The sequence below is a fragment of the Nomascus leucogenys genome, chromosome 17 (assembly GCF_006542625.1).
Source record: "Nomascus leucogenys isolate Asia chromosome 17, Asia_NLE_v1, whole genome shotgun sequence".
Taxonomy (NCBI): domain Eukaryota; kingdom Metazoa; phylum Chordata; class Mammalia; order Primates; family Hylobatidae; genus Nomascus; species Nomascus leucogenys.
The window spans coordinates 1841728-1857787 of NC_044397.1; the positions used below are offsets into that span (position 1 = coordinate 1841728).

The 16060-nt window shown below is 45.3% G+C and overlaps 1 protein-coding gene and 1 non-coding gene across 4 annotated transcripts in view; one reads left to right on the forward strand and one right to left on the reverse strand.

Annotated features, from left to right (window-relative positions):
• Positions 1–16060, reverse strand: part of BTBD9 (BTB domain containing 9) — a 477403-nt gene that overhangs the window by 39076 nt on the left and 422267 nt on the right. The gene's annotated exons all lie outside the window — the stretch shown is intronic.
• Positions 3977–4048, forward strand: LOC115831043. Its single transcript, XR_004026591.1, has one exon. It is a non-coding gene; the product is annotated as a small nucleolar RNA SNORD45 (small nucleolar RNA).

Sequence of the window (16060 nt, forward strand, 5' to 3'; positions counted from 1 at the left end):
TTTATAGATTCAATGCCATCCCCATCAAGCTACCAATGACTTTCTTCACAGAATTGGAAAAAACTACTTTAAAGTTCATATGGAACCAAAAAAGATCCTGCATTGCCAATTCAATCCTAAGCCAAAAGAACAAAGCTGGAGGCATCACGTTACCTGACTTCAAACTATACTACAAGGCTACGGTAACCAAAACAGCATGGTACTGGTACCACAACAGAGACATAGATCAATGGAATAGAACAGAGCCCTCAGAAATAATGCCGCATATCTACAACCATCTGATCTTTGACAAACCTGACAAAAACAAGAAATGGCGAAAGGATTCCCTACTTAATAAATGGTGCTGGGAAAACTGGCTAGCCATATGTAGAAAGCTGAAACTGGATCCCTTCCTTACACCTTACACAAAAATTAATTCAAGATGGATTAAAGACTTAAATGTTAGACCTAAAACCATTAAAACCCTACAAGAAAACCTAGGCAATACCATTCAGGACATAGGCGTGGGCAAGGACTTCATGTCTAAAACACCAAAAGCAATGGCAACAAAAGCCAAAATTGACAAATGGAATCTAATTAAACTAAAGAGCTTCTGCACAGCAAAAGAAACTACCATGAGAGTGAACAGGCAACCTACAGAATGGGAGAAAATTTTTGCAACCTACTCATCTGACAAAGAGCTAATATCCAGAATCTACAATGAACTCAAACAAATTTACAAGAAAAAAACAAACAACCCCATCAAAAAGTGGGCGAAGGACATGAACAGACACTTCTCAAAAGAAGACATTTATGCAGCCAAAAAACACATCAAGAAATGCTCATCATCACTGGCCATCAGAGAAATGCAAATCAAAACCACAGTGAGATACCATCACACACCAGTTAGAATGGCCATCATTAAAAAATCAGGAAACAACAGGTGCTAGAGAGGATGTGGAGAAAAAGGAACACTTTTACACTGTTGGTGGGACTGTAAACTAGTTCAACCATTGTGGAAGTCAGTGTGGCGATTCCTCAGGGATCTAGAACTAGAAATACCATTTGACCCAGCCATCCCATTACTGGGTATATACCCAAAGGACTATAAATCATGCTGCTATAAAGACACATGCACACGTATGTTTATTGCGGCACTATTCACAATAGCAAAGACTTGGAACCAACCCAAATGTCCAACAACGATAGACTGGATTCAGAAAATGTGGCACATATACACCATGGAATACTATGCAGCCATAAAAAAAGATGATTTCATGTCCTTTGTAGGGACATGGATGAAACTGGAAAACATCATTCTCAGTAAACTATCGCAAGGACAAAAAACCAAACACCGCATGTTATCACTCATAGGTGGGAATTGAACAATGAGAACACATGGACACAGGAAGGGGAACATCACACTCGGGGACTGTTGTGGGGTTGGGGGACGGGGGGAGGGATAGCATTAGGAGGTATACCTAATGCTAAATGACAAGTTAATGGGCGCAGCACACCAACATGGCACGTGTATACATATGTAACAAACCTGCAACATTGTGCACATGTACCCTAAAACTTAAAGTATAATAATAATAAAATACTTGTTTTATATAAAAAAAATAGGAATAAGTAAAATGATATGAAAAAAGAACATTTAGTGAACAAGAAAGCACTCTTGTAAATTAAAACTATGAGCGACATAAATAATTCAACGAATGGGTTAGAAAGTTAAGTTGAGGAAATTTCCCAGAATGTCAAATCAAATGACAAAGATAAAAAATAGAAGAGAAAGTATAAGTGAATAAAAGAATCAAACGAGGAGTTCCACTATCTAATTAGATGTTCCAGTAAGAAATCTGATGTTCCGGAGAAAATATGAGACAGGAAAGTGCCAAAGTCACACAACAAATTTTCCCACATATGAAGGACAAAGGTTTCCAGGTTAAAGATCCCACTAAGTACCATTACAAGAAATGAGAAAAGATCCACACCAAAGTATATTATTAAGAAACTTTAGAAGATCTTAAAAGTTCTGGAGGGGGAAAAAGCAGGTCATCACAAAGACCTGGGAATCAGGTTCACATAAATTTTTCAAAAGCAACATTGGGGGTGAGAAGATAATAGATCACTTCCTTCCAAATGGTGAGGGAAAAATCAGTGACCATTCCCAGACAAAGTAAATGAAGTATATGAGAACAGAATAAAGAAATTTTCATTCAGGCATAAAAAAAATTCACCTTCATCCTCTCTTTGTATTTATGCAAAGAAAAATAAAAATAATAAAATAAAAACTTCACCTCCAATGCATTCACAAGAAACTACCAGAAAATGTGTTCCACCAAAACAAAGGACCAACTTAAGATAAAGAAAGTTATGGGATACTATCGCTTGAGGCCAGGAGTTCCAGGCCAGCCTGGTCAATATGGCAAAACCCCTTCTCTACTAAAAATAGAAAAATTAGCCAGGCATGGTGGTGCACACCTGTACTCCAAGCTACTCAGGAGGCTGAGGCATGAGAATTGCTTGAACCTAAGAGGCAGAGGTTGCAGTGAGCCAACACTGTGCCACTGCACTCCAGCCTGAGTGACAGAGCAGGATTCTGTCTCAAAAAAAAAAAAAAAGAAAGAAAGAAAGTTATGGGATCCACAAAACAGAGAATGTGAAATGGAATACAGGCAAGAGGAATTCCTAAGATAATGGGATGGGAGATCCCAGGATGAGAGCCGTAAAACAGGACCACAGGACAACTAGTCCAGACTGCAGAGGGAAGGTGGGCAGCTCATGGGAACATCTCAAGGGAGAAAAAGAAACTAATTGACCAGATGTGTAACCAGGTTATGAGAATTTGTGTTGCTCTGACAACACAAATTGTGTTGTGGGGGAAGAATCAGTGATAGTACACAGAAAATTAATGAATGATAGGTATACAGAAAACTAAGCAATTTTTTTTTTTTTGGAGATGGAGTCTTGCTCTGTTGCCAGGCTAGAGTACAGTGGCACGATTTTGGCTCACTGCAATCTCGCCTCCCAGCTCAGGAGGCTTGAACTGACCTCCCGGGTTCAAGAAATTCTCTGCCTCAGCCTCCCAAGTAGCTGGGATTACAGGCGCCTGCCACCATGCCCAGCTAATTTTTGTATTTTTAGTAGAGATGGGGTTTCACCATCTTGGCCAGGCTGGTCTTGAACTCCTGACCTCGTGATCCACCTGCCTCAGCCTCCCAAAGTGCTGGGATTACAGGCATGAGGCACTGCGCCTGGCCACTTTTTAACTCTAGGGAAACAAATGATAAAAAAAAAAAAAGGTGATCGTAGTACACTACATGGCTTGGCTCTGAACGATAGTACATAGTCATCCTAATGCCAACAAGAAATCTGATACAAAGAAAAACTGTGATTTAACAAAACAGGAGGATGAAGCAGACTGGTGCATGTGTGTACTTGCAAGGGGGGAGGGCAATGAAACTAAATCCTTATCTTTCAAAGTAGGAACACAATAGATAATTCCAGTAATGTAATTAGGAAATAGCAGAATAAGCATATAGTTTAGAATATGAAGATACAGACCAAAAAAAAAAAGTCTAAAAGAGATGAATATGTTTGCCTCAAAATCTAAAAGTCTGACCATGTGTTATATTGGACAAGGTAGGGTGACACAGGCACTCTGACATATTGCCAGAGGCAGTACAAGTTGACATACCCTCAACTAGCAAAATGTTAAATGCACATACCCCTAGAGCTAGCAATTCCCTTATACTACTTTAACTTATGATGTGTTTGCAGCATAGGGAAGAAGAAGAATAGGGATTGCACTGCAGCATCATTTGAACAGCAAGAGAGCGACCTAAATGCTCATCGCTGGGGACTGGTTAAGTAAAATATGGTAGATCCCTATCCTTATAATGAAGGACTATGAGCTGGGGGATGGGGGATGGGGAGAGGCAGGAAACGCGAGAGATCTCCAAGGTACAGAAAAATCTGTGTTAAAAGAAAATGGGGTCAATGATGTAATGGCAGGTATTCGCTGAATCCAGAGTTGATATGAGTTCTAAAATTACACTGAAGCTGGGTGCGGCCGTTCATGCCTGTAATCCCAGCACTTTGGGAGACCAAGGCGGGAGGATTGCTGGAGCCCAGGAGTTCAAGAGATCAGCCTGGGGCATACAGTGAGACCCTGTCTCTACAAAAAGTAAAAAATTAGGTAGGTGTGGTGGCACATGCCTGTAGTCTCAGCTACTTGGAAGGCTGAGGTGGGAGGATCACCTGAGCCTGAGGGATCAAGGCTGCAGTGAGCCATGACTGCACTGCTGCATTCCAGCCTGGGCGACAGAGCGAGCCCTGTCTCAAAAACAAACAAACAAACATTAAAAATAAAATAAAATTACACTGAGACCTTGGAGGAAAAAAAAAAAGTAAATGGGGAGAATATATACACTTGTTTATGCATAAACTATCTCTGAAGGAAAAGGTAGGAGGGAAACATTTCAGTCTACAGTTTTAGATTTTTAAATAACATTAAATATATTTTTTGGAATGTATAGTTTTTTTCAAAATTACTTTTTAAAAGAGGAAAAAGAAAAGCAGTTGCTTTCTGAGAATGGGACTTGGGGTAGGGAAAGAGGAAGCAGAGGACTGCTGCTTTTTGTTAAAAGTTTTGTGGTTTTACTTCACTCTCAAAACTGTCCATGTATAACTTTGATAATATTTTTAATTACAATTAAAGCAGAGCCTAAGAAAGGGAGCAGAGCCTGTGGTGACAAGGAGTGGAAAAGGTACATGGGAAGCATATGTATTTACAGCCTTTGGGAGCAGGGCTGGAAGGCAGGCATGAACCTTTGGAACAGATTCTTGAAAAGGGAAGAAATAATAAAAGCTGTCCCGTCAACTGAGCTTACAGCAGTGACGGCGGTGCCCTCTCCAAGTTGCGTGGCACTGAGACGTGACGGGTATTAAAGTCCTTGAGTGAGCATCGAGACTTGCCTGAAGATCCCCCTGACAGTTCTTTATGAGTGAGCCTCTTGTGCTGACCCCACAGCTGCCCGCCGTCCCTCCAAGCTACTCTTATTGTCTGGCGCATTGTAGTGATGGGCCAAGGACCACATTCATCTCTTTAATCATATCTACAGATGATCTATGGACTGGGGATATGAGAGAGAGAGCATTTTCCAGAACACTGGGTGAGGTGGGAATTACTGTGTTTTAACAGCCCTTAAGCTGGGCCTGCATGTCTGTCCCCGCTAGGTCCCCAAAGGCAGAGCTAGAGAGGGTCTCCTAGGTGGCAGAGAATCAAAATCAGCCCGGATCCTGTTTATTCCCTTCTGAAGGGCTTCCTTGGCCCCAGATCTCTGATACCAGCATAAAGTGAAGACTCAGTGTGTAGGCCTCTGTCTAATCTGGCACCCCAGGAGTATGTTCTTTTGTTCTGCAGGATGCTTTTATTTATTTTTTGAGACAGAGTGTCGCTCTGTCCTCCAGGCTGGAGTGCAGTGGCGCAATCTCGGCTCACTGCAAGCTCCGCCTCCCGGGTTCATGCCATTCTCCTGCCTCAGCCTCTCCGCGTAGCTGGGACTACAGGCGCCCGCCACCACACCCGGCTAATTTTTTTGTATTTTTAGTGGAGACGGGGTTTCACCGTGGTCTCGGTCTCCTGACCTCGTGATCCGCCCGCCTCGGCCTCCCAAAGTGCTGGGATTATAAGCGTGAGCCACCGCGCCCGGCCTCGTTCTGCAGGATGCTTAACTGGATTTTACAGCTGTCTCACTACCCAGACTTACAGGGAATTCTGGGTTCACTCCATTCACCCTGTTTGTTCATTCAACAACTATGTGTCAGGCTTAGGAAAAATGGGGCCAAGTTGGTCTAACCTGACTGCAGACCTGAGGCAGCAGAAAACCACGTTAGGAGCTACGGGAATTAGTGATTGTTTTGGCCACACACTGACCAGCCAAAGGCTCACTAAGATCAAAAGTTGCACATGGGAGCCTCACAGACATACTTTGCTGGTTGACTGAGTATTTTTTTAAAAGTTGAGTTAGCTGCCACTTAAACATTGGGAGATTTCACAGCAAAACACAGATGCCTCCCTTCTCTTGAAAACCAGAAGATTTGGCATGCATGAGTCCTCTTCCCTGCCTGACAACAGCTGGAGATGAGGAGAGCTTTTGGTGGTCTCTCTTACTCTCTGTGCCTGCCCTGGCCTGCTTTGCTCCCTCACATCACCCATCTGGTCCAAGGAGGTGGCCAAGTTTCCACCCCAGCCTTAGATAGAGCTCGGTGTTAAAATGGACTCTTGTACAGCAATCTCATCGGGTTCAAAATTCTTTGGGGATTTAGCACCAGAACTGACATAAAAATTATGTTTCAGGATTAAGAAAAGTAAATCCTTATACTGTTTCCTTCTTGGCCTCGAGACAAGTACAGCTGAGGTTTGTGGAAGGACATAAGAACTAACTACAGTCCTCATTTCCTGCTGCCTGCCTTTCCCTTGGCTGTGGTTAGCAGAAGTCTGGTTACACCGGACCAGTGGGTCTTAACCTTGGCTGCACATCAGAAACACCCGTGGAGCTAAACTTTCAAACTCCCAGACCACAGCCCACACCAATTAATGCTCAAAACCTCTGAGGGGGTGGGCCCTGCTTGAGTCCTTTTTAAATTCCTCAGGTGATTTCAATATGTGGCCAAGGCGGGCCCCTTGCTCAGGTTGGGAATTGAGTGTTAGGAGCAGCTTGCTAGCATGGACATGTGGCATCTTCTGTCCCGACTACAGTCCACTTCCACCTCCCTGCCTGACTTCCCTCCTGGGATTCCTTGATCTAAGTAGGTGAGCATTTGATGCTTTCTGGCAGACGAGGAACTTCAGACTTCTGTCTGGTAAATGCACTTGCATCTACTGCTCTAACATAAGCCAATCTCGAGTTTTGCCTTCCGTGCTCATAGCATAATTTTCCCTTTTAGAGGGGTTGCCTCTCAAAGACAGGGGCAGGACCCTCCCACCAGCTCCTCATATTCTAACGCTGTGGCAGCTACAGAAAGGGATGTGTCCCAGGGACATCCATGGTGGTTTGAATGACTACATGGGGAGACAGGGGAGGGGGGTGTTTTAATGCTCAACATCTCACTCAGTACCCCAGCCCCAACCTTGCTCCCACTCTGCCATACAGCCTCCTTGATTCCCCTAAGGGGATGCAGTAATTGATGATTAGCATTCCAAAGCTTGGCTTACATCCTGCTAGCCCGTCATATTTAATTACATTTTAACTATATTCGTCTTCGATAATAGCACGAACATAATTTAGATAATTATCTCTCTCTCACTTATTCTCTGACTCTGTCTCACTTTGAGCTTCTTGCAACAAAAATCGCTTTCTCGGCTCAAACACATAAACAGACTCTGGGGCCAAGTGCTTTTCTCTCTCCTGCAGCAGCAGCTGTGCTAGAAACGCAACGGTTTTGAGTATCATGCAGAAAAAAAGCAAAATCACGTTTCTTCCTGTCTCTGTATTCATGTTTGTACACAAGTGGTGGTGGGAGAGTGCGTGTGTTTTGTGTGTGTGTGTGTGTGTGTGTGTGTGTGTGTGTGTCTGCATCTGGGCAAGAGCTTTTGTGTAGTACAGAAACAGGAGACGCCTAGTCAATCAAATTAGTGTCTATGAAGCACCCTCTTTGTCTGGCATTTCTTTCTTACAAGGTTTAATGGTTTCGCTCCCAAATTTAAACTCTGTTGAAACAGTTCTACATGTCTAGTAAGTCTTTTGAAGAGATGTGTTCTTTCCAATAGGGTTTCTGTCACACTTGGATCTTAATTAATGACCTTTACCCTTGTCTATTATCCGCCTTCTCCAAGAGACCATCAGGTATGAGAGAGAAACTGGGACTCTTCAGGGAGAGTGTGTCTTGAACACACTGCTACACATTACCAGGCGTCCCAGTCCCTCCTGAACACCAAGTGGGTCACACACATCTGAGTTCCTCGGCCTAACAGCTCCCCTCCCCTCCCCATTCTGGGCAAAAGGTATCAGAGCCTTTGTTGGTTTTCCTAGAGAAGCCGGCCATTGTAGCTGAGCTCTTTAGGTACAAAGATTTTTATGTTGTAAAGTTCAAGTCTCTGAGAAGATTCTGAACAAATAAGGAATAAGAAATGGGTTAATAAGGCCAGGCGCGGTGGCTCATGCTTGTAATCCCAGCACTTCGGGAGGCCGAGGCGGGTGGATCACGAGACCATCAGGAGATCGAGACCATCCTGGCTAACACGGTGAAACCCCGTCTCTACTAAAATACAAAAAATTAGCCGGGAATGGTGGTGGGCGCCTGTAGTCCCAGCTACTCGGGAGGCTGAGGCAGGAGAATGGCGTGAACCTGGGAGGTGGAGCTTGCAGTGAGCCGAGATAGCACCACTGCACTCCAGCCTGGGCGAAAGAGTGAGACTCCGTCTCAAAAAAAAAAAAATATTCACTCTGGGCCACGTGCAGTGGCTCACACCTATAATCCCAGCACTGTGGGAGGCCTAGGTAGGTGGATCACTTGAAGCCAGGAGTTCAAGACCAGCCTGGCCAACATGGCGAAAGCCCATCTCTACTAAATAATACAAAAATTAGGGGGGTGTGGTGGTGCATGCGCATAATCCTAGCTACTCGGGAGGCGGAGGCATGAGACTCGCTTGAACCCAGGAGGTGGAGGTTGCAGTGAGCTGAGATTAAGCCACTGCCCTCCAGCCTGGGAAATAGAGCAAGATTCTGTCTTAAAAAAAAAATCACTCTGGCTCAACCTTGTCTGATGTTGAACAGGAATATGGGGCTATATTTGTGTAGTTAACAAACTCTTGCTGTCACTTGCTTGAGGCCAAAATTCCTAGCTGTTCTTGGAAATAAACACTCAGACCAGATTTCAGGAGCCAGGCAGAGTGTCTAGACCAACATTCTGCCACCACTGTGTTGAGTCCACCAATTGACCCTTCTCGTGTGACCGACCCATGGCTGGGTTATGCAGGGAAGGGAAATCAGCAATTTGCTGATTCTGGCAACTGCATAGTAACCTGTTGACCCACCAGAAAAATTATTATAGAAACCACTTAACATGGTCCCGGGAGAGGCTGTGGGGTCCTGTCCTTGGTGATGTTAAAGAGGGGCACAGGAATGGCCCTCCCTTGGTGGCCAGGAGAACGTTAAAGCCTGGAACTCTTTCTGAGGAGGGGCTCTCCGTCCATGGCACAGGCTCTGGGCTAATCACTCCCGATCCTCAGCGATGGCTGCTGGGTACAGTGAGGTGGACGCAACACTGGGCAACACTGGTCTGTGCTGACGGGCCTGTCTGGGGCTGTGGTTTCATGCGTGTGAAATTCCTATACAGAACAAGCTGGGCTACTCTGGGCCAGCCTGCGCTGGGGGACAGGAGGGTTGAGAGGGGGTGACACAGGACTATGGGGCATGACCCTGCACTGGCTTCACAAACTTTGATTTGCTCCCTGTTGCTCAGAAGCTTGTTCCTACTTTTGACCTCTTAGTACCTAGTTTAGAGGCTTGGGAATTTTGCTGAAATTTGCCTGAAAAATAACAAAAACCAGGGTGTAGGTCTCCACTAAATGGCAATGGCAGAGCCAGCTGCTCGGCCACACCCCCTGCCAGCAGGCATCTCTGGAGGCTGGTGAGGGGAGGGAGAAAATTCAGTCTGCTGTTCCCCAGAGGATTCCCTGCCCCCAGGAGACACAATGCTAAACAAAGTTATTGATTTAATGATGTCAGCAGCTCCTTTCAGCCTGTGAGGAGGGCAGGTGAGCTCTGAAAAGGCTGCTACCTCCAAGGAGACGGACTCCTCCTCCTGGCTCCGTGTGGCTGTCCAATACCAGCCCCTTCTCCCCCCGCAGTGCAGTCCCTCCCAGAAGCACCCTGGAAATGTGAGGACTAGGCATGGGCAGGAGCCAATTTTCAAATGTTAAGAATTTGGCAATTTCATTTCCTAATGTTTTAAATACCAAAGGGATTTAGAATACAATGAGGACTAACTGGCCCCTGAATTTCAGGTGTTTTTTTTTTTTTTTTTAAGGCTGCTTTTGTGGAAATTAATGTCACACCCATGCAAAACAAAGCCCAGCCCTGACCTCTGATCTCACACACAGCTAAGCAAGCGAGTGATCCAGAAGGATCACCAGACGGTCTCAGAATCAAAACTGATCAATTTCATACCTAAAAATTACACTAAACCCCTGTGAGTATTTTAGATCTGATGACATGCCAAATTCGTTCAGCACCTGACACTGGGGAGATATTCAGTAAGAACTTTAAAAATAGACTCTCCCTCTCCAGCCATTAAGGGCCTGATATTTGCAGCTGAACAGACAAGAAGTTGGGAGCACTGGGGAGAGCTTAAAAAAATCTCTGGAGTAAAAAAAAAAAAAAAAAACAGTTTTCTTATGATGAAAACTATTGCCCTTAGCACGGAGCAGCCCAAGATTAGCCTAGAGCTATTTAACACACTGGAATCTCTGAATATGAGTTCTGTAATAAAAAGGTGACAAGTCTTCGAGGCAGGCCCCATAAAGGCCCTTTCCGGGATCTGCATTAACTGTCACATTCAACACGAAGCACTGCATTCAAGACAGGGAATGATCTGCAAGCCAACGTGAGGCAGTATGTGGCATGTAACAATCTTTCTTCTGGGACAGTTTCTGTCAATAAAAAAGTTGAATTAAAAAAAATCAAAAAATCATGGCCAGGCGTGGTGGCTCACGCCTGTAATCCCAGCACTTTGGGAGGCTGAGGCAGGCGGATCACGAGGTGAGGAGATCGAGACCCTCCTGGCTAACATGGTGAAACCCCATCTCTACTAAAAATACAAAAAAAATCAGCCGGGCGTGGTGGCGGGCGCCTGTAGTCCCAGCTACAGGCTGGGACTGAGCTGGAGGCTGAGGCAGGAAAATGGCATGAACCCAGGAGGCGGAGCTTGCAGTGAGCTGAGATTGCGCCACTGCACTCCAGCCTGGGTGACAGAGCGAGACTCCATCTCAAAAAAAAAAAATAAAAATAATAATAATAATAATTTCTCCCTCTTTTCAAACATTTTCTTGATTTTAAAAAAGTCACCACTAGCACTCTCTGGTGTTGATGACTTTCCGGGTCTGTCTGTGTTGGCCTAAACTTCTCTCAGGCTTATAAAAGGTGCATGTTCTCTCCAAGGCCCCTCGCTCCCCACTGGCTGGTTCCAAGTCACTCTCTGGCCCCTCCCTCAGATTCCTGCCATACACTGGCCTAGATGCAGGCAAGGATGGGCTTTCTCTGCAACCCTGCTTTTTCCTACACATCTCAGCGCCCTCAGCCAGGCTGCCATGTGGCATTATGCCAGTGCCAGAGTGTAGCAAGGACTGACCTAGCCCGCTGGCTCCCTTTGAGCTCACAAAGAAGGTGGACAATGAGACAGGACAGGTGACAAGGGCATATGTTAAGTACATACATTAAGTTAAATAATTTAAATCATTTGACACAAAAACCAGATGCCGAGACAGGTAGGGGGATCAGCTGGGCACTGAGAGAGGCCAAAGGTGTGACAGGCCAGGGAGAGTCTGCAGGTCACTTTAATTGGCCAGAAGAGCGAAAACAGGGAGAAGGAGGCTGCAAGGGAGGTCGCATGCTCTTTGTGAGGAATCCTAATTCCCCTCAAACCAGCAACCCCAGAGATTCCCAACCCATATTTTGCCAGCCTGGGCTTCCTGTGTGCCCAAGGTTTGATGCCATGTATTTCTTTACACCTGTTTTGAATTTTGTTCATGCCGTCAGGGCTAAGATATCAGGCAATGACTTCTTTACTACTTCATAGTAAACAAGCAGCCATAAGACACAAGAAAATATGGCTTCCTTTCAGACTGTTTCAGTCTACCCTTAGCTATTCACCGTACCAGTCCCCTGCCCTGAGGGTTTTGCAGAGTTGAAGGCAGATGCCAAGAAGTCAAATTGCATTCAACCAGGTTAAAAGTTATCCTTGGCACATGGAAATCTCTCGCAATAAAATAACATAAGGCACTTGCTGAAGTTACATCAGCTGATTTTTCTGTATTATTTCTTGAGGAGGAAGGTTGCTGGGTGAAGGGGATGGGTGAAAAAACTGACCAGTAACTTTCTGATTCTATTGTCAGGCTTTAAAATCAGATGGATCAGCTATTAATCTCAGAAAGCCAGCAGTGAATGTGTGCAATAAATTTGTCATCATTTTATGAATAAGCTCTCGGTCATGAGGGCTTACTGTCTGGCAATTCACCTTTTCCATGATATTTTCTATCACTTGTATTTTGGAGCAGCTTAGAAAGAATATTATTTGTGTTCCTGCAGATCTGAACATAAAAAGCCCTTAGAGTGATGGAGACGAACAGGCAAGCTTCAATGTCAGCCTCCGGGCTTGCTAAGCAAATAGTTTACCCACGCGCGAGTGAACAGCACCAGGGGACAGGAATCACTCTTCCCAGGCCAGGAGAGCACTCATCCCCTCAAGAGCTGCTAATGAAGGCCCTGTTAGCACTGGATGACGTCGCACATGCCCATTGGCTTTCTGTCAAGGATTGTCAAATAAAGCTGTTGGTAATCACACTGGCAAGTTGTTTAGTCGGTATTTTTGAAAAGTTCAACGGAGTGTGTGAAAGCATAAAGTAGATTTTCCTAAAGTTATCAGATGATTTACTCATCTCCCCACTTTGTGATGGCTCGGCTGCCATCAGAATCACACTGGTGTCCTGCTGGGCAGCCCTGGAGGGTTGTGGGGCAGGAGATGTAAAGACAGATGAAATTTCAGCTGTTTTATCATTCAGCTGTTTTTTTCCCATCGAGTCAGCAGAACTCTAGATCTGAAACTCCATACTGAGGAGCCTTTAGAGAGTCACCGAAAAAAAAAAAAAAAAAATCAGACCAATCCCTCCCCACCTGCGCCCCCCCACGCCACTGCCACTAATCATTCCACTGTTCCATTCCATCCCTTGCCTAAATACTGCCCCAGGGGAAGGCCCTCAATATCAATTTTCAGGCTTTGAGGAGGATATCTCTATTTTCACCTTTCACTTCTTGTGAAGAAGCACGGCTCTGTTCTGTAATTAGATATGACAAGTATTCTTTTGGGGCCATTTCTTCTGGATGTAACAAAACATCACAAAGGCGAAACACACTCAGTTAAGAATGCAACTTGACATTGTACAGTTTGTTGACTCAGAGCACATGATTGGGCCTCTACTCTGAGTGATGGCTCTATCCTTGGGTATCCATCTTTGTTTTTATGATTTTCATTTTCTTATCTTCAATTTTATAACCTTCATGAGAAAGAAAAACCATGACTCCCAACTTTGGGTCAAAATGCCCTAATTAGCAGACAGACCGTGGACAGCAGACTGGTACAGGATCTGTGGAGCACTCCTCAGAGTCCTTGGCTAGGACTATGGTGGCCAAGCAAGTCTATCAAGCCTTCTGCAGAAATGGAAGCATTTGGGAAACACACGTTCCCTCTGAAGATCTTAGATGTTAGAATTCCCAAGTCTGAGTCCCTGGAGAAGTAGATTTTCTGCATGTATAATGGCAGGTTTATGTCCCATCTCCTAAACTCTATTATTTCCCTGTGGACCAGGAGTGGTTGGCAGCTAGTAAAAGCATCTGAAGGATTTGTCATGGTAGTGAAATTCTCACTGGTCCTCATAACAGAATCACTGTACAATGAACTGTGTTGCAGCTGTCACTAACACCTTCATAGTCAATGACGAATATAGCAACCACCTTCTGGACAACCCCAGTGATGCTCTACCTAGTCCAGGGCTTCCTATCGGTGGGGGAGGGGTGTGCATCCATAAGTGATTCTGATGCACATTCTGATGCGCTATTCCAGAGGTTCTGCATCGCCTGTGGGGGATGCTAAACACAGACTGCTGGTCCACTCTTGGGGTTTCAGATTCACTAGGCAGGAGAGGTGGGGCCTGAGAAGTTGCATTTCTAATATGTTCCCAGGTGATGCTGATGGCCTGGGAGCCACACTTTAAGAATCTCTGTTCTGGGCCAGGTGCAGTAGCTCATGACTGTAATCCCAGCACTTTGGGAGGCCAAGGTGGGTGGATCATGAGGTCAGGAGATCAAGACCATCCTGGCCAACATGGTGAAACTCTTTCTCTACTAAGAATACAAAAAAAAAAAAAAAAAAAAAAAACCAAAAAAAAAAAAAAAAATAGCCAGGCATGGCGGCGGGTGCCTGTAGTCCCAGCTACTCAGGAGGCTGAGGCAGGAGAATCACTTGAACCCAGGAGGCAGAGGTTGCAGTGAGCCGAGATAGTGCCACTGTACTCCAGCCTGGGTGACAGAGCGAGACTCCATCTCAAAAAAAAAAAAAGAATCCCCATTCTCCAACAAAGTGGTCAAGCCTATGCCCCATCAGGTAGAAGGCGGCAAACTGGAAAAATCAAGGTAGGCTTTAAGAATAAGAAAGTAAGTAAGACTTAGGAAGATAATTTTAGTGACAGTGAGGATGAGGGACTGACATGGAGATAATACCATGGGCAAGAAGGTTCCAAATGCAGCTCTCAAAAGTATTCCACAGGTATCCTGGTCAGGCGGAGAGGTTTGTGAATCCAGGATTACTAGGATGGGAGAAGGGCTGTGATGGAACAGAATGTCTAACAGACTAGGAATCACAACATCTGGGTTTGGGCCCAGTTTGGTTTTTTAAACATTATTATTTTCTTCTTCTTTTTTTTTTTTTAACTGAGAGAGACAGCCAACACACGGGCCCAGGTTTTGCCCTTCACTGGCTGCATGGCCTTGGGCAAATCACTTGATCACTTGAGTCCCTGCTGTCACACCTGGAAAAGCCTATGCTGCAGGGAGCTGCACAAGTCAAACGAGGCAGAGGCTGGCAGAGTCCGCTGTAAACTATCCCTATGAAGGTAAGGCCTTACCCTGCTGCTGCTCCAGTGTCCCCGAGGGATGTCCTACCTGTTGCAGGACCAACTGACCCTCCCTTACATGCTAAGTCTACCCTGGGCTCTGCCTTCAATCTACTCCTTAGGAAGGAGGAATATGGGAACTAGCTCAGCAGTCACGTGAGCCTTGTTCTGGATCCCGTTCTGGTTGTGTAGTTGGGTCCTAGGAACTGGCTCTCACTGTTTCCTGATAATTCACCAGTATGTCATACCTCTGGTTCCAGTAATTATTCTATATTCAAGTCTATGCCTACCCCCAGGGGCAACAAATGTTTTCTATAAAGAGCCAGATAGTAAATATTTTAGGCCACACACATCTCTGTCACACATTCTTTTTTATTTTTTTCCAACTCTTTAAAAATGTAAAAACTGGCCGGGCGCGGTGGCTCACGCTTGTAATCCCAGCACTTTGGGAGGCCGAGGCAGGTGGATCACGAGGTCAGGAGATCGAGACCACGGTGAAACCCCGTCTCTACTAAAAATACAAAAAATTAGCCGGGCGTGGTGGCGGGCGCCTGTGGTCCCAGCTACTCGGAGAGGCTGAGGCAGGAGAATGGCGTGAACCCGGGAGGCGGAGCTTGCAGTGAGCCGAGATCGCGCCACTGCACTCCAGCCTGGGCGACAGAGCGAGACTCCGTCTCAAAAAAAAAAAAAAAAAAAAATGTAAAAACCATTCTTAGCTTTGTACTAAAGCAGATTGCGGACAACTTTGGCCCTAATTCCTCTTCTACCCAATCCTCTGAACTTCTGAAAGGCCTAAGTTCCTGTTGTAACCTTTCCAACCCGCTTTGTGCTGCAGTCTGTTTTCTGAACCTGCTACCGCTTGCCTGGAACACTCCCTAAGTGCCAGATTCTACGCTGTGCTATTTACCTGTTGTCCCGAACAACCCAACCCCCTGGACCTGCCAGATGCCCCCTGGGATTTCTTATCCTGACTTTCACTCATTTCTACTTTAGATCCCTTCCCAAATATTCTGTGCCATTCCAGTAGGTGTGGCCCATGTCCAGGCCCTGACTTTCCTGGTCTGGAATGTCTACCACTAGTTAGTTGCCTAGCTTCTAAACCCTGAAGTTGAATGTGTGTGTGGCACGGACAGAAGCTCACAAGAAGGACAGCCATACTGAGCTGTGATGCGGCAACTTCATAAAGGA